This window comes from Mirounga leonina, unplaced genomic scaffold (genome assembly GCF_011800145.1).
Source record: "Mirounga leonina isolate KUSES-001 unplaced genomic scaffold, KU_Mleo_1.0 Mir_150, whole genome shotgun sequence".
NCBI classification, from domain to species: Eukaryota; Metazoa; Chordata; class Mammalia; order Carnivora; family Phocidae; genus Mirounga; species Mirounga leonina.
In genome coordinates this window covers 16,124,681-16,149,615 of record NW_023270374.1, presented here as the reverse complement: position 1 = coordinate 16,149,615, position 24,935 = coordinate 16,124,681, and the positions used below count along the sequence as shown (strand labels likewise).

The window sequence follows — 24,935 nt, the reverse complement described above, 5'->3', positions numbered from 1 at the left end:
GTCACCAATTTCTAGTTGTTTCTAAGTGCACCTTTATCTAGAATCATAAAACTCTCATAAAGTAGCATTTTTTTCTAGAGAAAATATAAATGCCCATTTATATTTTCAAACTTAAGCATGTATTTGAGAGAGAACTTCTTTTTTTTAACTTGTGTAGCAAGTCTGTTATAAACACAGGTGTTTAAAATTTAATTTCGGTCAAAGCATTAATGGAAGGTCGCCTTTTTTTTTTTTAACCATAAATGTGATACAGGGTGATCTATAAATTAAGTCGTGAGTGTGTGGGAGATAGCTGTTTAATAATTCTGTTTGGTTGGCAATAATGTCATTCAAACATAGGCAGCCCTGTAATATCTAAAATTGAATTGTTTCCTTTTTAAAGGGAAATCAGATTCATAAAGTAAACATGACCAGGAAAAGCAACTGGTGACTTCACCCGGGCCATCTATGAGGAGGTTAAAAAAGTGTCTAAGGAACTGTGTTCCTTGGGGAAAACTCTGTGTTTGTGTGTAAAATTTAACTTTATCTTTTAGTTTTTTCAGGACTCTTGGTTTCAAAAATATGTGGTTGAGCTGAGAACCTAATGTTGTGCACTCTTCAAACTTCAGTGGCCTAAGTTATAGAACCAAGCAAAAGCACAAATCTAGCTGGGTAGGGGTGTGTAGTTTAATCTGCCATTATCCATGTTATGTAATCTAGAATGCGTTTTTCATAAGACAGTCTTGCATAGTTTTCAGCTGGCGTTTTAATCTATTATGTCATCTTCCTTTTGAACTGTAGAAGTTTAATAAATGATTGACATCTTGGGAGAACACCTGTTTTCATAGAAATTCACTTCTTAAATGGAAGAGCATTTTTTTTTTGGCATTTTTATTTCAGGAGACTTTTGCTGCCACAGCTAGTAACCCTTTGCGTGTAACATATTATGGCATAGCTAAAGGTACCCTCTAGTAGATTACCGATTACACATCCCTCCCACTGTGATTACTCAACCATCTGAATTTCGTTTTGATTTAGCTTTGATGATATCACTACCCAGCTTTGAATTAATGGCTGTTGAAAATGCTATTCTAGAAGTAACTGTCAAAACAGAATTTCTAAGACTCCATTTGATCACTGGATACACATTTCTATCTGTCGGAATAATGCTACCTTTATTTTATAAATGCACACCCACACAGAAGCGCTTTGTTCTCAAATACTGTCTTCGGAGTTTTATATTTGTGTGCCTGAAAATGTGAATGATATTAAACTACTTCTGTGCCCCAGAATCTTGAGGTAGTGTATTTTCGCCTATGAGGGAGCGAAATACAGAAGTTTAAAAAGTGGTAAGGGTTCCCGAAAAGCTTTTGCAGAAATGGACTTTAAAAATCTGTATCACTTTGAGCGATTTCATCTCCAGTAGAGACCTAGTCAGTGCCTTTCGCCCTGCTATTTTATGTTTCCAACTGTCTTTGCCTTAATGCGCCCTGCTGATTTTGGCATCAGGGGCCAGTTATATTTATTAGGAATTGAAATGTGTTTGCCTAGTATCCCTACCCACCTTCAAAGTTAAAATTAAGGTAAAATTGCCTTTCATTGTTGCTCTGTTGTTTTCCTTGAAGGGATCACATTGGCATGCTAATTTGTGAACGGATGTGATATAAGTGAGGCCAGCTTCTGGATGTTGTGTTGCGTTTCCATCCTCAAACGTTCAGATGTAGCCAGCAGACTCAAATATCACAATTAACTAATAACTTTTGTGGATTATTATTTTTTTAAATACGTTAGTCATTAGCTGCTGAGTTTATTTGATTTTTAAAATTTTAAAGTTTTGTATTGAGGATAAATTTTAGCTTTCTGTATCACAGCACTTAATAGAGTCATAGGAGAGAAAGTTTATGTATTTTTCCTCTTCTCCACAAGTGCCCCCCAAATATTTTGGGGAAAGCAAAATATTCTTTGAAACTTAAAATTATTTTGCTGATTGTGACCAAATTATCATCGTTTGTAAGGACCACTTGTAAAGTAAGGATGAAACAGCATGTTTATTAGCACTCGTGACCCAGGTTTTTAATAAACTGGCTATCACAGTAAGTCTTGTAAAACCAAGAACTTCTGCGTTTTATATGCAGAATGAGGTCAAGGACTAATGGAGCCGCTTTAATGATCACACCTGGTATTTCATGTCCAGACTGAAGTTTCTAAAATAGATGGTTTTCACCTCGTAATGTGAACTTGTAGGCCACATTAGTGTCTTCCAAAAAGACTCATCCGCCTCTCGAGAAATAAATACGAGAAATAAATACAGCTTTTCATTGCCGATGGTGGGCAGCAGTGACTTTCTGTGGTTTTCCTGGTGGTGTTCAGATGTTCACCGTGTCTGCAAGGACACTGCTTAGTTCTCAGTACTGTCCATTCTGTATCTTTCTACTCCCCTGCAATCATCAGGAAATACAATAGCCTTGCGTAGGTCTTTCCTCCATTCCTTAGTATTTGTTTTTCTGTGTAATAGTTTCTCTTTTGATAAAGCCTTCCCCCTTAAAGTAGAAATACTTCCTCAAGGTATAGTATTGTTTATCTAGTTATACCTTAGAATGATATGAAGGTCTAGCACATTCAAGAGGCTGTGATTCTTCAGCTAACCAAATAGAAAAATGGGTGGTTTACTTCACCCCAGTGGAAGTAGAGCGGGGTGATAATGCATCGCCGAGTAGATGAGTGAGAAGTCTGCATTGCCCTCATCAGAATTAAGCCTGCTTTAAAAAAAAAAAAAAAAATCACCCAGGGTCATTTTTATTCTCAAGGCCGATTTCACTCAGTTGCAACAACCACCCCCAAATCCCACTTTGTAAAAGTCTGGCTGGAAGCTCATGCCTTTGGATGCTTTTCATATGCTCAAGGTGTAACCCAAGTTCATAGAAGAGGTGAAGGCACTAAAGCCCTACCTTCCAGATCTCAGCTGGGAGATCCTTCTGTGCAAGAGGATGAATGGTCAGCAGTTTTTATTTTTCTCTGCATGAACTCCATCTAGTTTTTTTTTTTTCTTTGAGGAATCAGAATAGTTGAAAGAGACGGAAATCAGAAGAAAGTGTTTCTCTGAACACCTCTCTAGCCTACCACCTATAAAACCTTCCTTGAGAAGGTCACATACAGTGTGAGGGCCCGTTAGCATTATCTTATCCCCTTGATTGGGAGTCTCCTTCATAACTCTTCTCCCATGATCCTTTGGTGTGCTGAGGGTTGGGAAATTCTACCTCTAGCGACCATGCTACCCTTGGGCCAGGCAAGTCATTGCTTTAAGATACATTGCCCTCAAAGCATTCTTTTGCTCCTGAACAATTAAAAGGTGTTGGGGCGCCTAGGTGGCTCAGTTGGTTAAGCGACTGCCTTCGGCTCAGGTCATGATCCTGGAGTCCCGGGATCGAGTCCCACATCAGGCTCCCTGCTCAGCAGGGAGTCTGCTTCTCCCTCTGACCCTCCTCCCTCTCATGCTCTCTGTCTCTCATTGTTTCTCTTGCAAATAAATAAAATCTTAAAAAAATTTTTTTAAAAAAGTGTTTTTATTTATTTATTATTTTTTTAAAAGATTTTATTTATTTGACAGAGAGAGACACAGTGAGAGAGGGAACACAAGCAGGGGGAGTGGGAGAGGGAGAAGCAGGCTTCCCGTGGAGCAGGGAGCCCGATGTGGGGCTCGATCCCAGGACCCTGAGGATCATGACCTGAGCTGAAGGCAGACACTTAACGACTGAGCCACCCAGGCGCCCCTAAAGGGTGTTTTTAGCTCCCTGACATGACTGAAGTAGCTACCTCTTTAGAACAAGAGGAAGAAGGTAACTTGAAGTCATTAGTTATAAGCAGCTCATCCAGAGAAAAGAGACAACAGACCATTAGATTTATACTTGACATCTCATGCTCTCCTCCAGAACAAGAGTCCTTCATCTCGGGTCCACCCTATAATGGTCTGAGGATGGGATTTGGTGGGTCCATGAATATAGCTGGCAAATGAATTATGTCTTTATCTGCATTTACTTCCAAATAACAATTAGGCTAAGTATTATTGTCATTCTGGATCTTGGCATTTAATGGCTTGAAAAAGAAACACATGCATTACTAAGTATGTCCAGATTTAAAAAAAAATTATTTTGATAAGTATATTCCAATATAATTGGTTTCCTTTGTGCTTAACTTTATACATTTAAAAATATTACCCTCATAAGGGTCTTTGTGTTTCACCAGATTTGGCGGAGGGTGGGGTCTATGACCCACTGAAGGTAAAGGACAACTGCTCTAGAAAAACTGTCTTAGAGGCAGCTGGGGCCTAAGTGGAGGGTTGCACCGTGGGTTTGCTTTCAGCAGGTGCAAATTTGCTAAGACCCTCAGGTGTTGGACTCAGGCAGACCTGAGTTTGAATCTCAACTATGTCATGTATTAGCTGTGTGACCCTGGGCATCTACCCAGTTGCCCATCTGTAAAATGAGGAGACCAACCCCATAGAGCAAAAGTGCACAGCACACTGTACTGTGCCTGATGCTGGATATTTTGTTTCTATTGCTGTTGCTACAACTGCTCTTAGTCCTTCTCCTAATACTGCTGGTATTACTGCCCACCCTCTCCTTCTCTGTAGGGGCAGATGCCATTGACCTATCCATACAAAGTAGGCTGAGTCAATTCCTATAAAACTTGTAACAGGGGGTCCCTGGGTGGCTCATTCGGTTAAGCGTCTGCCTTCAGTTCAGGTAATGATCTCAGGGTCCTGGGATCAAGCCCAGCAACAGGCTCCCTGCTCAGCAGGGAGTCTGCTTCTGCCTCTCCCTTTACCCACCCCCCCACCTGCTCATGTGCACACACACTCTTTCTCTCTCTCAAATAAAATTTTTTATAAAAAAAATTTGTAACAGGGGATCCTGGCTCTGCCTCCCTGCAAGTACAGAAAGTTCTGGTCACCTTTTAGGGCTGCTGGGAAGGTCCAGATCATCCCCTGGACTTGCCTAACCCTGTGACTGCAGTTGGACCGGGGGATCTAACATTAACTCAGCCCGAACTGCCTCAAATTCTGAGACTGTGGGGCTGCAAACTATGCTCAGTGAGCCAGATGCTATCCCCAGGGCATCTGTGTCTCCCACCAGTTTTTTTTTTAAGATTTTATTTATTTGACAGAGAGAGACACAGCGGGGAAGGGAACACAAGGAGGGGGAGTGGGAGAGGGAGAAGCAGGCTTCCCGCGGAGCAGGGAGCCCGATGCAGGGCTTGATCCCAGGACCCTGGGATCATGACCTGAGCTGAAGGCAGATGCTTAATGACTGAGCCACCCAGGCGCCCTCCCACCAGGCTTTTTAAAAAAGACCACAGGGGCGCCTGGGTGGCTCGGTCGTTAAGCGTCTGCCTTGGTGGCTCAGGTCATGATCCCAGGGTCTTGGGATCAAGCCCCTCATCGGGCTCCTTGCTCCGCAGGGAGCCTGCTTCTCCCTCTCCCTGCTGCTCCCCCTGCTTGTGCGCTCTCTCTCTCTCTCAAATAAATAAATAAAATCTTAAAAAAAACCCCAAAAAACATCATAAGCTACGTAGGCCTGGGAGGAGCGGGGCATCCGCTAGAATGATTTGGAGATCTCCGGTGTTTCGGAGGCTTGGTGGTTCCTGCCTTCCCGCAGCAAGCTTCAGTGGCTGCACATCCCAAAGGAAGAGAGCCTCAGTCACAACACCACACACGTTTGTCGGGCGAAGGAAGTGTGCCACGTCAGCAAATCCTTTCCTTGGTGGTTACTCATAGGCTCTCCACTTTACACCTGGGGAAACTGAGGCTGGGAAAGGTGAAGTTGCTTCAGGGAGTTAAATTTAGAGGAGGGATGATGGACGGACGCCAGAACTCCCAACTTCTCAACACTGCCCTGTGTTACCTGCTGCCAAGGTACGGGCTGCCGAACGGTTTGCTGCCATAAAAAGTCTTGTGCCCGTTATTTCAAGTGATTGGGCTGAGATCTGACAGAGAAGGTTCCGGCAACCCTGCTGGGAATGGGCAACTGAAGTAGGAAGTTGAGCATAGAGCCACATGTCCTCATTTAACCCTGCCCGCCTTTGTTTCCGCAGGTGCATGGGCCAGAAGTCTGAGAGAGGGAGATTACTAAGGGCTACTCTGGGGTAGCCTAAAAAGGAATCTTAGTGTTCTGCAGGGCCGGCTTTTACTGGGTGAGGTGCCTCATGGGTTCCATCAGGGTGTGGCACTCTGATTTTTCTGAGGGCAAGTAAGCAACGAGCCGCTGCCCAGGTGTTAGAGACCTGAGGGAGTGGTGGGGGGTGGCACAGGGCTGACACATGTCCCCTGGGCAGGCATCGGGCACAGGGTTGCCAGCACCTCTACAGTTTTAAGGGAAGCCTGAAATCCAGATTTATTTTTAAGTGTGAGATCTCATTTGAAAATGGTTTAGAAATCAATTAAAATAAAAACAAACATGCCAGCCCCTGGGCTGGCCAAACAAAACCCATGTGTGGAAGGAATTTGGCCCCTCAGCTCCCATTTTGAGCCTTTTGTGAACTGTGTTCGGAAATACTATGTACTAGAAATTGCCAGAACTGTAGCTTCATCTTGAAGGAAGCACGGCATCCTTTTTATTCAGGCGTGGGTTTTTGTTTTTGTTTTTGTTTTCCTGTTAAATTTCTTAGAAAGGCTGCTATGGTCATTTATGTCCAGTGGACATAGACTTTAGGTTCTGAATTTCTGCCTGTTTTTCTTCTCCCTCATTTTTCTAAGATGTTAGCAAATATACAAAGTTGCGGGAGGCAAGACATGGTTTTCCCCCCTATTTCATGGTGCTCCTTTAAATAAGAACACCTAAGTATGGAGAAATGGGTGACTTCGTTTATGGGGATATGCAGGTTCTTTTGTGTACCTCACTGTCTTGAACTCTAACCAGTCCAAAATATTCTCACTGCTACATGGTAGTTGCCGTATTTGTCCTGGACATACAGAATGTAGATCTGTTTCTGCAGGTTGGTCTTTCAAGGTGCAATCTACGTAACAGCCGTCATTTTCCTTTTGGTTCTTAAATGAGTGATCACAAGTGAACAAATGAGAGTGAAGTCCCTTTGAGGTGGGTTTCTCTTATATCTGCTGATGCACTGTCATTGGACAAATCACCAAACCCCCTCTAGAACTCCTTTTTGTTTTTTAAAGATTTTTATTTATTTATTTGACAGAGAAAGTGAGAGAGAGAGTGAGAGCACGAGAGAGCACAAGCAGGGGGAGTGGAAGGCAGAGGGAGAAGCAGGCTCCCCACTGAGCAGGGAGCCCAAAGCCGGACTCGATCCCAGGACCCTGAGATCATGACCTGAGCTGATCGCAGATGCTTAACTGACTGAGCCACAGGCACCCCTAGAATTTGTGTTAATTTTTTGTTTTCACCGGTTTTTAAAATGTTGTATATGATACATCCAAATGATAATACAGAAATATAGAAACAAAATGTAAAATACTCTTATCCTCTTTCAGCCATCCCCAAATATGACCATTGGCAACAGCTTAGAGTGCCTCTTTCCACTCCCTTTTTTGTGCATTTACATGTATAAGTATATATACGTGTCTTTTTTTATTACGTAAACAGGATTATTCTGTATATATTTTTCTTTGATTTGCTTTTGTTCACTTAAGGTATGTCATCGAGCTCTTTCCATATCAGTGCGCTGGTTATCTTTTGAAACTTTGGTACTATGGGTACCATATTTTATTTAACTATTCACCTATTTTCACTGTTGTACCCTGAAAGATTAGAGATCTTTGTACATAGGTCTTTGTGCACCTGTGTGAGATTTTCTTATAGCTAAATTCCTAGAAATAGAAATAATTGGTCAAAAGGTTATGCACATTTTCCATTTTGAGAGAGCACTGCCAAATTGCCTTTAAGAAAGGCCTCCAAGGAATGTCTATCTCGTGGAACCTCAAATTATGAACATATCCTCTAATTGAAGCATGCCCCACATTGTTACATTGTTTCACTAATTCAATCGGATTTCAGTTATATACAGTGCACCAGGAAATGATTGAGAAATAGTCCATGTCCTTAATTTTTTTTTTAAGATTTTATTTATTTATTTGATAGAGACACAGTGAGGGAGGAACACAAGCAGGGGGAGTGGGAGAGGCAGAAGCAGGCTTCCCCGGGAGCAGGGAGCCCGATGCGGGGCTCGATCCCAGAACCCCGGGATCATGACCTGAGCCGAAGGCAGATGCTTAATGACTGAGCTACCCTGGTGCCCCTAAGTGTTGTATTTCTTTTTTTTTTTTTTAAAGATTTTATTTATTTATTTGACAGAGATACAGCGAGAGCTGGAACACAAGCAGGGGGAGTGGGAGAGGGAGAAGCAGGCTTCCCGCAGAGCAGGAGCCCGATGCGGGGCTCGATCCCAGGACCCTGGGACCATGCCCTGAGCCGAAGGCAGACGCTTAACGACTGAGCCACCCAGGCGCCCCACTACGTGTTGTATTTTTAAGAAATTTAAGGACAGGGTCCTGGGATCGAGCCCCGCATCGGGCTCCTGCTCTGCGGGAAGCCTGCTTCTCCCTCTCCCACTCCCCCTGCTTGTGTTCCAGCTCTCGCTGTGTCTCTCTCTGTCAAATAAATAAATAAAATCTTAAAAAAAAATACACTTAATCAAAAGGAATTTCTCAGTTAAGAGGCCAGTTTAAAAACTCTTTAGTAAAAAGATACCTTGCAGACTCAGAATTCAAAGTCTGTATTCTGATCGGTTTGGTTACCTGTGAAATTCTAGATCACTCACAGCAGGGACAAGTCATAAACACCCTCGAATATATGGTCAAAGAAGTAAGGGACTGCACAACCAACAGAGGTTCATTTTGATCTGGGAAAATTAAGTTAATTTCATTGCTAAAAATTCTGTTCAGGTGTATTTATAGCTTTCAACTTTCAAATACTTACTTAAGAATCTCATTTACTTTCCACTTAGAGAATTATAAGGTTCAGAGATAATGCTATTTTATTGACTTTTACTATTTAATAGATACCTGAAGGTAGTTTCCATAATATTTAGAAACGATATGTAGACGAAGGGCTATATACATTAGAAACTCCTCTTTATTTTCATTTTGAGAGATATTGGGAAAAATACAGAAAATCTAGGTCACCGACTCCCAACTTTTTCCAGAAGTCACAACTTCAGTAACTGTACTTGTTACCAATAATATGAAATGAATTATTAGTACTTTTTAGAATTTTGTGCCATCCCTTGAAAGACTTGGAATCACCTTAAAGTGTCACAGTATCAGGTTTAATAATCTTGATATGGATAAAGAGTAGGAAAATGAGACATTTCTGTTTTCAAAGATGGATATGGTTCTTTCATGTTTCTCCAGATCCCCGTTTCTGAGAAGAATTCTGGTTAGGTTTGGCAATGACATTCAGATTCTGATTGTATGCCTTCTGCATGTTTATTTCTACAGCATGCTGAATTGTAGAAATATGGTAGGATTCAGTTCTATTTCTTTGGCATTGAAAACTTGCTATTCAAGAAAATGTGTACTAGGTTTTTGCTCGTGGAAATGTTACGACGATTTACAGTTTACAGACAATTTCCTTCGATAGTGTCTGGGAGAGGCACAGTGGTGGGCTTCACCTGGTCACTCTTTAACCCTGTGTCATTCAGGGCCTACCAAGGAACATATGGCATGTGGAAACTTAAGTCCTCTGTGGAAGGTTTAATAAAGAGACCCTTTGGAAGGTTTGGGCAGGTGTAGGGAACACAACCAGGTAGGTGCTGCAGAAAGACCTAGCATCGATGGGGAGCTGTTCTTGCTCTGAGTGGAGGCGCAAGAAGGCTATCTGGCAAGAGCTGTGTCCTTTTGTGGGGGGGACACAGTCAACTTGTTACGTGACTGAAGGGAGACAGTGGGGGAATAAATATGCCTACCTCACTCTTCCCATGCTCCCTGAACTTCTGGCTGGTATTGTCCATTAGCTGAATCCATGCAGAAGCCAAAGGGCTTAGGAAAGGAGGCAACGCTGGAGAAGCATGGCAAATGGGTTTGGGGAGGCAAATGACAGACGCTACCCACCTGCCATCCAGAGAGAGGTGTCAGAGGTCAGGGCAGGGTGGAAAGCCTAGTTTGGGGGACAAAGAAGAGAAAATAGCTACAGTGATAATTAGACAATTAAAGTCAAATTGAAGGCAGGAATGTTCTAGACCACCACATGGCTGGTATCAGTATGATTTGTGGTGGGCCCATAGAGAAACTATTTCCCCCCCAAAAAAATTGTTGGTTCATTTGAAATGGGTTGTGTTACTTGGGATATGCATAGAATGGGAAACTTGATGTGTTTATCTGAAGATCCCAAAGTGTAGGCCCTAGACAGCTGAGATAAAAGGGATTCATAAAGTCTGTCAATATGGAGTTGGATACCTAAGATATAATTCCTTCGCTTTTAATATTTTATGAAAATATTTTATTTAAAATGTCAGGTACCTAGGGGAAGAGACTAGGAGGAAATTAAGGTTATTAGCAGTAATTTTCCTTCAAAGAAGTCAATTTAACGGAATCATTAGCATCACTGAATGGAAATGAACAAGCTTTATTTTCCCATTTGTTCAACATGGCAGGAAGACTCAGAGATTTTGGACTCCTTTATTTTCTCATTTTTGTGGCCGTGTTGTTTGAAAAGATGAAAAGACTGCTCTGTTTGGTTTGTGTACTTGTTTTGAATGAACAAGCAGTGAAACTTGATTAGAATCATGAAAATCATACTGCTGAAAGGAATATCAGAGTTCATCTCTTCTTACGTCCAAGTGTTATGGTGTAAGAAACTAAGGCATTAGCTCTTAGTGTTTGCTGCTGTGCAAATTCCCTGAGTTGGTGACTCTGAGGAGGTCATATCACTTTGCCAACCTGAAGGAATTGCACTACATTAGCTCATTTTTGCTATTCCCTTACAGACTCCGGAAGTCCCTGTTTGCAAGGGCTTGCTTGCCCGACCTATGCAGTTTTCATATATGAGAGGCAGAGCTGTGACATCTGGTCTACCACCCTGACCTTAAAATGCTTTTCTCTGGAGGTCTCTACATTGCTCATGACTCATCTCACTCTGTGTACTTTCTGTACAAGATAACTCTTCCACTTCTCCCATTTTTATAACCTATTTACTGATGACTCCTATATCCCTGACCTCTTGTCTGAGCTCCACTTACATCCTGTTGTCTGCTGGGTAGCCTTACATTCAAGTCCTATGGATACTCTCGGATCGGTGTGTCCAAAAGAGAAGTCCTCTCAACTTCACTCCAAATCCATGTCTCATCCTGGGTTCTAAATATTCGTGAAACAAGCCACTGATCTGTTGAGTCTACTGAATGAATATCTTGCATTTCTGTCTGCTCCTGTCCATTCCTGTAGCCACCGCCTAAGAATTGTTCACAACATTCTGTGCCTTGATTTTTTCCTCTGATGTTTCAATGAGCTTCCCTGTTGTTCTTTCTCATTCATTCCTCATTCATGTGTTCTACTGGCTCTTAAGTGAGTATCACGGTACTGTAACAGTAAGTGAGTTGCAGCTCTTGCCTTCAGGGGTTAACTGGAGGATGTAGATAAACAGCTACTTTATAAATTTATAAATTTACATCCCAGGGCACCTGGTGACTCCTGGGTTTCAGCTCTGGTCATTATCTCAGGGTTGTGGGATCAAGCCCCGAGTCCAGCTCTGTACTCAGTGTTGAGTCTGCTTGGCCCCTCCCCCTGCTTGCTCGCACGCACTCTCTTTAAATAAATAAAATCTTAAAAAAAAGAATTTACATTTCTGCCGCTTTACTCCATTCTCCTTACTCAGCTGAAGTAATTTGCACAAAACAAATCTTTTTATAGCATTACCTCTAAAATGCTTCAACAGCTCTCTATTGCTTTCAGGACTTAATTCTGTTTCCCTAATTTGCCAAATACAAGCCATTCCACGGCTGGACCGCAACAGTGAAGTTTTAATGCTTTTATTTGCGTCACCTATTTTAAGCTATATTAAAGTTCCAAGAACATAAGGTCCGTGGCCTCAGTGCCTTTGCTGACTTCGCACCCAACCCCCTTCTGCACCTGGCTGAATCCTACAGGCCTTTCTTTACACGTCCCCCGCAGCTGTCCTCTTCCCTGCAAAGCCCGCCTAGATTTCAACTCCAGGTTGGATGCCCCACCTCAGTCCTCCAGTTGCATGGTTTGCACATTTTAGCCACAGCATGACTTCCTTGGGGAAGGGAAGAATCTGGTGCATATAAGAAGACTAAATCAATGTCTCTTAAATGATTGAATAACTAAATGCCAGGATCACAGAGTCTGCAGATTGGGCAAATTAGGGAAGCAATCTGATGAATAAGCAGAAGAGGTGCCATGTTAAATAAATTGAAACCATCTGCAGACTTACTACAGCGGGAAGAAGTATTTCATGATTATTTACACTGGCCTCTGAGAAGTAGCACGTGATCAGTTTGGAAAGATGATCAGTAATCTGAAAACTCTACGTTCATTAATTCTGCTAACAGAAGTTCTGATATGAATTAATAGTATACCGGAACCAGAGGAGACATTTCCCTGAAGATGGTTTTATCATTTATTCCTGCTAGGCACACTCTCACATTGTTTTTTCTACTTTACGAGTTAGATTTTAATCAAGTTATGCTTATTTTTCTTACAGTGTGTTAGATCTCCAAATCAGAGAAGCCTTTTGTAAATTTCAAACTTGGCTAGAAATTCACAGGAAAAAAGCATTGATTTAATCAGATTACTTTTATTAAGTGGGACTCTAGGTAATCTAAAATGCTTTGTATTTATTTTCTTGTAGCATTTTCTTTTCAAAATGGCTTGTGAATATTATCAGTGCCAGAGAGAGAGAGAGAGAGAGAGGGAGGGTGAGCAGGAGAGCTATTAATTAATTGAAGGAAAATATTCTGCTGAATGTTGTTTTATTTAAGAGAGCATCTTTTGTAGTTCCAAACCAGGAGTTCCCAAGTTATTCGTGATGTCAGTTTGAATCATATGAAAATAGTGGCTCTGACGTTCTTAACCGTGCTGCCCTCCCCACCAAGCTTGGGGTGCCAGTTGTCTTTGGAGGTTTCTTCTTTATAATTGGCATCTTTTTGATTTAGCAAATTTCTTTTGTATTGAAAAAGTGCTGGTTAAGTATGTTAATTATTAGATATATCGTTCACATTTGAATGGGGACAGCAGGATTGCTGTATAGTTATTTGCAGCTGCTGAGAAAAGATTTCACAACAGCACTTTGAAAATACAGAGAGGGAATATTTCCTTTTTTTAGCCTTTTTGGACCTGTGAGGCCCTCTGAGAGCCTTAAGACTGGCCTCATTCTGTCCATTTTTCATTCCCTTTGAAAGAATTTCAAAGTAAGTTAAAAGTTACTCTCCCGTCTGTCAGAAGTAACATACAGAGATTTCTTGCACAGCCACCAGAGAGAAAGGAGGGACTTTGAAAGTGCAGGTGATTTGGGTATTAATGCCTCTCGTGAAAGCAACTGAGCTTGAAGCAGCTCTTCCACCCCTTCTGTTACAAGGTAGTTTTCATTTTCTCAGCTTGAATTGATAACTGTGGCAGCTCACCAGGTTTTACATCAAGGAGGAATCCACTCCTTGATTAAGAGCAACAAACGCGGTTTAAAAACCTTCTGGAAATGTTGCACTTTTTACCGAACCTGGGCTCTCCCGGCTTTGTTGGAGAGGTGAAGGCATGCGTTACCTGAACGATGTACCTCACAGCTAAACAGGGACTGTGATCTAGAAGGTCTCAGGAAAAATTGCTGAAAGCAGCTGTTTGATTGCAGAAGGGGTATGATGCAAGGAACAGGGTGCTAGTGAATCAGTGCTTCCTACCCTCCCATAAGGTGTAAGACCATCAGAAGCAGCGTGCACGCACACACACACACACACACACACGCACGCGCAGTTAGAGACTCTAGGCTCTCAGGCCATGCCGTGGAGTGGGATATGTCAGAAGGCCCCCGTAAAGAAATGGAGTCACTTCTTTGATAGTTTTGAGTCATTACCAGGTGGCTCTGTGTTACTCATAATGTTGTGATTTCCCAGGACACTTTAAGCCCAGGCCCCAACTCCAGCGTCCTTTAGGCTTAGGCAGTGTGCCCTGGGCCTGACAAATGAATGCAACCCTATTTAATTCTCTCAGTGATTCTGCAGCTTAGGTGTAATTACCACCTCTGAGAACTGAGTGATTAAAGCATTTGCTCAAGGTCACGTGGTGGATCAGTGGTCCAGACAGGCCTCCAACTAAAGGCGACCTGCACTCATACAGTGACATCTGTGGTCAGCCACAACTGTGGGGGACACAGTTCTCCCCCCTGCCTTCCAGTCTGGTGGAACTGTGATTCTGGCTCAGGGTAGCAACGTGCCCACTTAAAAATACTGCAGCCAGGACTGCTTACCCAGTTCTGGCCAGCAAGACATGGATGCACATCTTTGGGTGGGCTCTTCCTTCCTGATGTCTTCCTTTCCTTCCTGGAACCTGGACGAGATGCTTAGACTTGCAGATGCCATCTTGTGGCTGTGACAGAGCACGCACCAAGGGTGGCAAAACGGGAAGCAGAGGGTGTCGTTTCTCGATGACTTACTTGAGTGGCTTTAGCAGCTCTAAGCAACTTACCTATGAGTTTCTTGTTAACTGAGAAGAAGTGACTGATTAAGTCGCTTTGATGCGTGTTAAAGACCAAATTGTGCCCCCTCCCCCCCCCGCCAGAACTCATACATGGAAGCCCAAACCCCTGCTAACTCAGAATGTGACTATATTTGGAGACAAGGCCTTTGAAGAGGTAAGTTTAAAATGAGGCTATTTGGTTGGGACTTAATCCAATCTGACCGGTGTCCATATAAGAAGAGGCTATCAGGACGCGGGAGAGAAACCAGGGATGTGTGCGCACAGAGGAAAGGCCGTGTGAGGACACAGAGAAATGCGGACATCTTCACGCCAAGGAGACTTTCCAGAAAACAGCCCCGTCGGCACCTTGATTTTGGACTGGCAGCCTCCAGAACAAGGAGAAGAAACATGTCTTGTTAAAGCCGCCCAGTCTGTGGTAGTTTCTGTGGCGGCCTGGCAGACTAGGACAGAGGGGTTCCCTTTACATGTAGCTGTTGGCAGTCCGACTGACAGAACAAAATAATTTCAATGATATATTAGCTCTACTTTTTTTTTTTAAAGATTTTATTTATTATTTATTTGACAGAGACAGGCAGAGAGGGAACACAAGCAGGGGAAGTGGGAGAGGGAGAAGCAGGCTTCCCGCAGAGCAGAGAGCCCGATGCAGGGCTCCATCCCAGGACCCCGGGATCATGACCTGAGCCGAAGGCAGACGCTTAACGACTGAGCCACCCAGGCGTCCCAAGTTCTACTATTTTTTTAATGAATGTTGTCCTCACAGCACTTGTGACATTGTGCTTTGTTTACTTCCACTGTCCTGCCCCTACACACACACACACACACATGCCCCCGCACGCACACATATGCACACATACATGCACATGCATACACATACATGCACACATGCACACATACACACACGCACACACACTTGCACACACACACACTGAGCTTCAGTAGGCTGAGGTTGCCAATTTCTGTTTCCTCCTTCATAGCATAATATTTGCACATAGCAGGCATTTTATATTTGTTTGTAGAATAAGTTATTGAAAAGAAGGTACAGTTGACCCTTGAGCAACACAGGGGTTAGAAGTGCCAACTGCCTGAGCAGTCGAAAATGTGCATATAATTTTGGCTCCCCAGAAACTTTACTAATAGCCCGTTGTTAACCAGAAGCCTTACTGATAGATAACACTGATAGCTGATGAAGACATATTTTATATGTTAGCATTATATACTGTATTCTTACATGAAAGTAAGCTAGAGAAAAGAGTATGTTATTAAGGAAATCATAAGGAAGAGAAAATACATTTACAGTCCTGTACTGTATCTATTGAAAAAAATCCACACATAAGTGGACCTGTGCAGTTCAAACCTTTTTTGTTCAAGGGTCAGCTAACTGTACTTGACAATACTTAGGAAAACAGAATGGTTAGAGTAATGATTAAAAAATCTGTATGCTCTTTTTTCACTGCAAAATAATAATTTGGGGATTTGAGCATATATTCCTAATTTCAGAAGGTGCTTTTGGCTTAAATTGGTTTAGTTTTCAGGGGATTTGTTTTCCCTGAATTTTCACATCAATTTGTTTATAGGCAGGAATTTAGGTAAATCCTATATTGCCTCTAGTCAGTTCCTCTATTTTTTCTGTATTTTAACATTCTTCTTTAAGGAGTCTTAGAGTTGAAACATTTCATGTTAAATGAGCTTAAATCATTTCCCATAATTAGGAACTTGAATCACTGCCTAATTTACAACTTGATAAGTAATGTGTTCTTATTGAATTTCACTGCTATCAATCTAAGTCCTGGGGTAAGTTTTTTTTAAAACAAAATAGAAAGGGTTTTGGTCCTCCTTTCCTTGCTTTTTAACTTCTAACTGACCTTTTAAGTAGTCAAGGAAATACTTTAATTTCTTTTTAGGTAGTTGGTGCTTTTGTGTGATATTCTTTTGTGTGAAGAATAAATTGTGTGGCCTTTCATGAGGTACAGTATAGTGTTGTGCTTGATTTGGTGCTTTTTAGACAATATAGTGCTATGTTCTTAGTTAAACCAGACAGAAATTTGACAGCTGAGATATGATATATTTTCTTTAGAATATTCTACCCAGAACCTGACATAGGTACAATATTGAATGGGGTCAACGTAATAACATGTCTTGACTCCTTTTTGTATGTGCATGAAATTTCAGTGACTACATGAACTCATCTGAATGTATTTGAACACACTAATTTTGAGCCCTTCAGCTCTTTCAAGCAATCATAACTCATTCGCACTATTTATTTTTTTAAAGATTTTATTTATTTATTTGACAGAGAGAGACAAAGTGAGAGAAGGAACACAAGCAGGGGGAGTGAGAGAGGGAAAAGCAGGCTTCTTGCTGAGCAGGGAGCCCAACACGGGGCTCAGTCCCAGGACCCTGGGATCATGACCTGGGCCGAAGGCAGCCGCTTAACGACTGAGCCACCTAGGCTCCCCTCATTCGCACTTTTTAAATTAGATTTGTGCAGTGGCTAACACACAGTACGCTCTTTTTTAAGAATTTATTTATTTATTTGACAGAGAGAGACAGTGAGAGAGGGAACACAAGCAGGGGGAGTGGGAGAGGGAGAAGCAGGTTTCCCACTGAGCAGGGAGCCCAATGCGGGGCTCAATCCCAGGACCCTGGGATCATGACCTGAGCTGAAAGCAGACGGCTTAACAGTTGAGCCACCCAGGTGCCGTAACACACAGTAGGATCTTAAATGTGTCCTAAAATGAATTTGTAAAATCGGGACAATGATCATATGCTGTTATAATACTTCTCTTTCTTATTTCATGGTTTTGTATGTCCTATTTTGGATTTGTATGCACTCGGCTGTTTCTAAAATTGGTAGCTAAGCAATGCATTTTTTAACATTAATTATCAAGTTTTGTCTTACTCTTAAATTTCTTGTGGTTACATGGGGCAGCACAGTGAGCATCTATCTACCTTGCAGACACCCACTTTTCTGGGTTGAAAATATATTGACCTTGACTATAACCTTGACATTTAGGAGCATTGACTAGACTGAATACATAAAGCCCAGTGTGATGGTAAATGCCTGTTCCTATAATGTTCTCAATTACACAACAAAAAGAATCTAGAAAAGTTGTCAGGAAACTCGAACATTTTATATAGGGATTGGCCTTGTACATTGTACAGCACAGACTTACCCACAAGAAAGAGTTCATTTTCTAAAGAATCTTTTACCAAACTGAAGGTTAGGATTATGATCTTGAGGCTATGACTCCTTGGTTGTTATAATCACAACATCTGGAGGAATGTCTTTTTCTTCTTATGAACAAAATGATATGTTTACACTTTTTGGGGGGACGGATGTTACAAAATGTGTCTATTGCATGACTCATTTTATAGTATAAGAGGTGATTTGAATTAAATTATCATTGAAATTTTTACCCTGTTTGCTTTACTCACTTAGACCATATGACTTTAACAGAAGAAAAAGTGATTATCTGAAACTCATTTTGTCTCAATTGAAAAGGATAGATTTTAGAGTTGAGGATTCCACACAGAAAAATACCTTTCCAAAGTTATTCTCTCTACAAAGTGTAGCATCAACGTATGGGAAGAAAACCAGCATTTTTCACGTACCTAGTAAAGGTCAGGCATTCCACCAGTTACTTCCATTTGGAGATAACTCATCAGGGGAGACAGTTTAACAACATGGTTTGTGTGTGTGTGTGTGTGTCTTGTGGGGCTCTAGCTTTGTCATTGACTAGCTGAGTATCATTCAGGCATGTTACTGAGATAGGTGGTGATCTCCCTATTCTGTAGATAAGGAAACTGAGGCCCATTTAAGTAAATTTCTTCAGGGCCACACAACTAGTGATGGGCAGTGCTTGAATCTAGAGCCAAACCCTGCTCATGATCCAACTTCCTGTCTCTCATTCCGAGTGGTCCCCTTTTCCAGGCTGTGTTTTTGCATAGCTACTGAGTTGTTGGTTTCAACCAAGTAGGCTAGTTGCTTTCATGTTGAAGGAGCTCAGATTAGAGGTATGGTTATAAGAAGTAGGCTCGGAAAAGGAAATTGGGAGAGGGGACTTGTAGTTGGTCATTCCCCTAGCTAAGTGTCCTTGAGCAAGTCACCTGTCTCACTTTCCTTATCTCATAAATGAAGGACTTAGGCTTCTAGAACTTTCAGATTTACCCTTTGATCATCATGAAGTATTCCTCCTTGTCTCTAGTAAGACTTCTTGTGTTATAGTCTATTTGTTTTAATATAGCCAGTTCAGCTGTCTTTTCTTACGGTTTGAACCCATGGTGTTAACTTTTTCCCTTCTTCTGACCTATTTGTGTGTTTCTATTTAAAGTTTTTCTCTTTGTTGGGCAAGTATGGTTGGTTATTGCTTTATTATTATTTTTATCATCATCATTATTACTATTTTTATTCGTTCTGACAGTCTGCCATTTGACTGGAGTGTTAGTCCATTCCATTTAAAGGAGCTGTCAATATGGTTATATTCTGGAGGTAAAGTTTGAAGAGGTATATTACATTTGCATTTTGATTTTCTGTATCTTCTTAGTTTTCTAATTTAACTTCATGAAAAAAAATCTTGTATAGGTTGGATACTTACTAGTGTAACTGGTTTGTTGAGTGGGTCACACTTAGTAAGACAAACAGAAAGTAGTTTTATTCTTTTCCCACATCGACGTTGGATGATATTTTTGGCAGATTCCATAGCTTTTGAGTCATTATAAAGTATCAAAACAACCTAATTTTTGAATATTAGAGAAAAATGTGTTACAATATGAATCAGAACTTCCATTTTCCCATTCAGTGTAGAGCTTCTCCCCTTTTCCATCCTCAGGTCTGACCAGTGGCTTAGTGATCATCAGTGAGAAAGAAAGTTCATTTCTGGTTTAATTCTTCTCTTTGTTCTTCCTTCCACCAAGCGGGGGAGGGTGGTCTCTGGCTCCTCCAGAGTTGGCAGGGGGCAGAAAGGGGGGTTAAGACAGTTTTACTTGGCTGGTGGTGTTTCTTTTCATGGCCAGTTCATCCTCATACACAGCCTGATGTGGTTTTTTTTGGAGATCCCATGCAGGTTGATTGACACCATGCCATTCCTGGATGTGGGCAGTGTAACTTCTGCGTAATCATTTATGATCTTGGGCTCCTGTCTTCCAGTGGTATATCACTGCTGTGTCCCTGAGCCCTTGTCTGGGCAGCCTACTTGGGTGGAGATCTTTTAGGATCACTCAACTCTCACTACCCTCTGTGGTATCCATTTGGTCTATAGGAAAACTCATATGTCAGCACCATCAAACTCTTAAGTGTAGCCCATTTCCTCTTTTACTGAGCTTCTGTTGCCTCGCTGTGCTACTGAAGGTAGCATCGGCCGGGCTCCAGTGCTCCAGCCTCACACGTGCCCCTCAGAACAGGCTGTGCGTTTCTGCACAGATGCAAACGTCCAGCCAGGGGATAGGATCTCAGCCTCCCTCCTTGCAGGTAGCTTCAGTGTGTGAGGGGTTGTTGTAGGCAGTTGGTATGAGCTGATAGACAGGGAAGGAAAGGGAACCACTCTTTGTTCCTGAGAATTCTCTCTGAAGACGTGTCTTCTGCAAGTTCCTCTCACGTGTAGACTTCGGGGGTCGACCTCAGGACCGGTTTGGGCACATGTTAGCACATCCTGTGGTCACGTGCAGGGAACTCATCCCCTATTGTCTTTAGCACTGAGACTCTAGCTGAAAATCTGAAAAAGTAAGAGACTTCCTCTTCTACTTCTGTTTAAAAGAATTTAGAAATGATTGGCTCTGTAGCAGAATGCACAGATAAGTGTTATACTTTCAGCTACATTTATAACTTGTGAACTACCACACTTTATAATCTTCTCCCTTCACAGTAATGAGAAATACTAAGTATAAAATAAATGCTTAATGAATTTACTCATGATGACTGCAGGATATTGGTCTCTGGGGAAAGTAAGGATCACCAATATGATAAGAGGAATGAGGTTTCTAATCTGTAATACTCTTTGCTAATTTGGCTAAACAGTTGGTCACTTAAGTGGAACAAATATAATTCAAAACTATTGTTACCTTTTGGTTTTGTTGATGGTTTCCTTTGCTGTGCAAAAGCTTTTTATTTTGGTGTAGTCCCAATGGTTTATTTTTGCTTTTGTTCTCCTGGCCTGAGGGGACATATCCATAAATATGTTGCTAAGGGTGATGTTTAACAGATTACTGCCTATGTTTGCTTTCAGGAGTTTTATGGTTTCAGGTCTCATACTTAAGTCTTTTAATCCATTTTGAGTTTATTTTTTGGTATGGTTAAGAATGTGGTCCAGTTTTATTCTTTTGCTTGTAGTTGTCCAGTTTTCCCAACACCATTTATTGAAAATACTGTCTTTCCCCATTGTATATTTTTACCTCCTTTGTCATAGATTAATTAACCGTATGTGTGTGGGTTTATTTCTGGGCTATTTTGTTCCATTGATCAATGTGTTTGTTTTTGTGCCAGTACCATACTGTTTTGATTACTAAGGCTTTGTACTACATCATGAAACCTGGGATTGTGACACCTCCAACTTTGTTCTCTTTCTGAAGATTATTTTGGCTGTTTGAGGTCTTCTGTGGTTCCATAAAAATTTTAGGATTAGTTTTGTGAAAAATGCTATCGGTATTTTAATAGGAGTTGCATTGAATCTGTAGATTGCTTCGGGTAGTATGGATATTTTGATGATATTAATTCTTCCAGTCTATGAGCATGGTATACCTTTCCATTTGTTTGTGTTGTCTTCAGTTTCTTTCATCAGTGTCTTATAGTTAGTTGCTCAGGTTGACCAAAGCAGATGAAACCTGAAACTGAGTTGACAGGCACCTCTGGTGGAAATCTCTAAACAGTTTAGATCATATATATATTTATATATTTTATATATACTATATGAGCGTATTATACATATGTATATGTAATATGTGTATATGTATGTAAGTCTGTGTGTGTAGGTGAATATGTTTATTTAATGAATATGTATATACACACATAAATATATGTATTATTTATAGTCCTGATACAGCTGTCAAAGAAAGCAATGACATGATGGAGTTACTTCAAATATATTTTAAGAGCTGGCAAAGAATGAATAGCTAGCAGAGATAAAGGAGAAAGATTTGGAACAAGATACAGGTGATTTTCCTAATTTTTAGAGCAGATACAGATGGATATAAAATATATTTATCAGTTTACTGATTAGCTTATCTTAAAGTAGAAAATAATCTTAAAACATTTAATATGCTTTTGTACTAGAGTCTATAGGTGACGATATGATAAGCAGTCATCTTAAAGGTATAGATTTAATTTTGACTGGAATTAATTACCCATGTTTTCAAAATATATTAACATCTGTCATTTATTATACAATAGTGGTTTATTGAATATCAAGGTCTAAAAAGGTAGTGTCTAATGCTTAAAAAATAACCTTGGAGCTTACAAAAGTAATACATGATCATGCTAAAAATATCGGAGAATAACTGACAAGCACAAAGAAGGCAGCAAGTGCTCTTAATCTCATCATAAACAGATAACGATTATGGACCAGAAGGAGAAACACCAGATTGCTTTTTGTTTATTGATACATTTTTTTCCACAAGTTATAAATAATGGTCCTTTCATGGTAGAACTTCCTTTGATCTATATTTAATCAGCTCACTTACTTTTTCTGTTAAAGACTAATAAGAATTCCGTTTCGTGGCAAGACTTTATACGTGGGAAGCTATACCAAGACTGTGTCCAATATAATCAGAAATCTGCTAAATATAACTTTCAAACTTTATTTGTAGAGTAGATTTTGATGTAATTTTCTGAGCCTTAGTCAGTTGTTAAGAATTACTTTAAGATACAGAAAAGGAAATAAGGAAAGTGAGCTGGTGCATAAGAAAAGAAGTATTTTAACATTTACGCCTGTTTTTAGTTCTAGCATTGGAACTGCTTATGGCAGTTAATCTAAGGTGGACCTCAATATTTCATTTTGTAAATGGGGCAGTATCTGTCTGATTGTGGGGTCAAATGCAAGGGGGAATATAAATGCTTTTGGCCTATTTTTGGGGGGTATACTTTAAATAAGATAAACATTCATGGGCGCCTGGGTGGCTCAGTTGGTTAAGCGACTGCCTTCGGCTCAGGTCATGATCCCAGGGTCCTGGGATCGGGCTCCCTGCTCCGCAGGAAGCCTGCTTCTCCCTCTCCCACTCCCCCTGCTTGTGTTCCCTCTCTCGCTGTGTCTCTCTCTGTCAAATAAATAAATAAAATCTTTAAAAAAAAAAAAAAAGATAAACATTCATGAAGGAATCCTAATTTGATAGAAAGCTTGGAGTTTTAGACAGATATTTAAAAGAAGTTGTGTACAGAGTTCTACTTTAATTATTACCAGACACTGTCTTTGTAAGCGTACTTCATTATCCTGTTTCTTTCATTGTGAAGCTTGTCTTTAAAATCATTAGCCTTTGATGATGAGTGAATACTTTAAAAAATAACTTTACAGAAGAAAAACTGTGAGTGCTATGGAGTTATTTAATTGAGAATACTGTTTTTTTGTTGTTGTTCTGTATCGGGAAAGAATTAAAAGGGGGTAGCTTAAAAAAAAAAAGAGTATGTTTATCTTCTTAAAGACAGTTCAGCCATTATTTGGAAAAAGATTTAGGGTCTTTATACTAAGTCATGATTTTTTCCCCAAAGATCTCTATATGGAAAAAATTTAAAATATAAATAACTAATCTATAGTTATAGCAAGGGGGAGGAAGAAATGGAAAGGTGCTTTATCACATAATAACTATCTCAGTTCAAGTTTTTTTTTTTAAATGGGTATTGGCTAGCTGTCCTGATAGAAATCATGACTTGCAAAATACTCCATATTGTTTAAAAATCAGTGGAAATGTTAAGCTGAAATGGCAGAACAAAGAAGCTCATGTTTAGGCTAATACACTGCGGTTCACTTTTCCATCAGGCACATACATCATAGACTGCACATATTGTGTAAAAATAATTGCCAAATGTTTCGGGGGTGGTGAGTCTATTTCTTCTCCATCAGAATTTATGAAATTGTTAAATTGGAGTCATAACAGTTTATTTCATTAAGATGTTTACTGGATAAATATTTTCAGTAAATTTTCATCAACTTCAAGGGGGAATTATTTATTCAATGAAGTGTTAGGAGGCTATCACAAAAGGCACCCTTTTTTTTTTTTTAAATTCTTTCTGCAGTAGAGTTTTTTCCCCTTTTGGTTCAACTGAGTCTATTATTTTAACTGCTTCAGTGGATCTGATATGTTGTATGCATAGAAACAGTAGGTTTTATTTGTAAGCCCACCTGCCAACCAGTCTCTAAGCTCTTGGGGCGGCGCGATCCGTAAACGGGGCATGGAAAGTATGGTGCATGTGTGTACCCTACGTGGGGTGGGTGCAGAGCTATTGATTTCTGAAACTGGAGCCATAGACTCATGGGTTTATTTTGCATCATTTCTAGGTCATATAAGTACATAGTGGCTTGCTTTTAATATGCTGTAGGTATGTAGACATTCTGTTACTCCTTACAGCTCTAAGATGAGCTAGAGAAGGTCACTATCTGTGTCATGCCAGACCCCGTCTGATTTCTGACATGGACAAGAAGTAATTGTGCTTGAGGTTACAGTGAACCCTCACTCTGCGGATTGTTTTCGAGGCCATAAATGAAAGGTTCTTGTGACTGTTACCTCCACTAATGTGTACAAGTTATAAACAATATTTTAGTAAATACCAAAGAGAAGAAGCAGCATGGTCTAGTAGAAAAGCAAGAGCTGACCTTTTTGGGTTTTGAATACCAACTGTGCCTTTTATTAGATACGTGACCTTACGTGAGCTCCTTAGGTCTCTCTGAATTTGTCCCCATCTAAAAGGGAAGTAACTAACTGTGTGTGTGTGTGTGTGTGTGTGTGTCTGTGAAGATTATGAAATCCTGCATGCAAAGTGCCTAACACATCGCCTGGCTTATAAGAGCTACTTCTTAAATGTAGGCCATTGACAATTTCTCTAGAAATTTGACATTTCTCTAAACATTTGACAAATATGTCATGTTGGGTCAGTTGAACAGTACATACAACTCATTGTATTTGTAGAAATGATGCGTACAGATTTTTTTTAATAAGGATTGCATACTTTTCATAAACTTGGAAAAGTGATCTGTATGTTGTTTTGCTCATTCATTCATTCATTCATTCATCATTTTTCAGTACTTGTTACAGGTCAGCTTTCCTCAGCTCTAGGAATTTATGTTTTATCAGGAGAGATCAATATCTAAGGGAGAAA

General features: G+C 40.6%; 1 protein-coding gene across 5 annotated transcripts in view; it reads left to right on the top strand.

Annotated features, from left to right (window-relative positions):
- The window catches only part of PLCB4 (phospholipase C beta 4), a 410,588-nt gene that overhangs the window by 988 nt on the left and 384,665 nt on the right, over window positions 1-24,935 (top strand). The window lies entirely within an intron of this gene.